General features: G+C 36.3%; 1 protein-coding gene across 1 annotated transcript in view; it reads right to left on the bottom strand.

Annotated features, from left to right (window-relative positions):
* LOC119581769 overlaps positions 1-690 on the bottom strand; it is a gene marked incomplete in the record, with an annotated part of 6,159 nt that extends 5,469 nt beyond the window's left edge. Inside the window, 1 exon segment of the mRNA XM_037929901.1 lies at positions 534-690.
* Positions 691-837: the final 147 nt, after the last annotated feature.

Here is an 837-nt window from a genome sequence, read left to right as displayed (position 1 = left end):
ATAATGATGATAATGACTTTCCCACTCTGAATATCATTCTTCCTCCCTTGGTTTACCGGAATTCGTCCTGCTTATTTCTTCTTTATAATTTTTGTGAACATGCAGAATCGCTCAGGAATCACTTACAGATTCTGCTGAGAAAACCTGTCGAATGCGTAAACAACAGGCCATGTACAGTAAGATGGACCGTAGACATATATTGACACCGAGTAGTATTGTTAATTAAACATCATGCAAAAGGTCTTATTTTATGGCACTTCGTATGTACCAGGGTCATGTGATATCCGCGTGAGCTACTTGAGGTGTCCAAAGTTACCTGAGATTAAGTATTTCAGGGCCATCATTCAACGTTTCTCAAAAATTCATACATATGCCATATACAGTGGGTGTTTTGTCGTAACGTTAACATGAAAAAAAATATAGCAACACTTCTTATACTCAAGAGTCTTCTTTTGAAAAAAAAATCACATTGTCTATAAAACCAGACTAGAACCAGGTCATATTTCTAAAACTGAGTGTTTTTATGAACTTACCTTGTTGACACTTCCGCCCTGTCACAAGAGGATTTACAATAACAAACAATTTAATTAATTTTCTCTGTTTAACAGGATAATTATGCTGGTAGTCATCCTGTCACTTCACGAAAACGGCTGTGTGTGTGCCGTATTCAGCCCTTTGCCACACCTTATCTAAAACCTTATCATTACTATCTGGATATTTTATTTTATTTTAGATGCCATCGTTATCAAATACCCATTAACTTTGTGTCTTTTTCAAGATTTGAATGTTTGATGTGATATGACTGGCTGAGGACGGATTTGTGGGTCTTTCTCGGTA

The sequence above is a fragment of the Penaeus monodon genome, chromosome 15 (genome assembly GCF_015228065.2).
Source record: "Penaeus monodon isolate SGIC_2016 chromosome 15, NSTDA_Pmon_1, whole genome shotgun sequence".
Lineage (NCBI taxonomy): Eukaryota > Metazoa > Arthropoda > Malacostraca > Decapoda > Penaeidae > Penaeus > Penaeus monodon.
The sequence above is the reverse complement of the archived record's forward strand: the minus strand, read 5'-3'. Positions and strand labels throughout refer to the sequence as shown.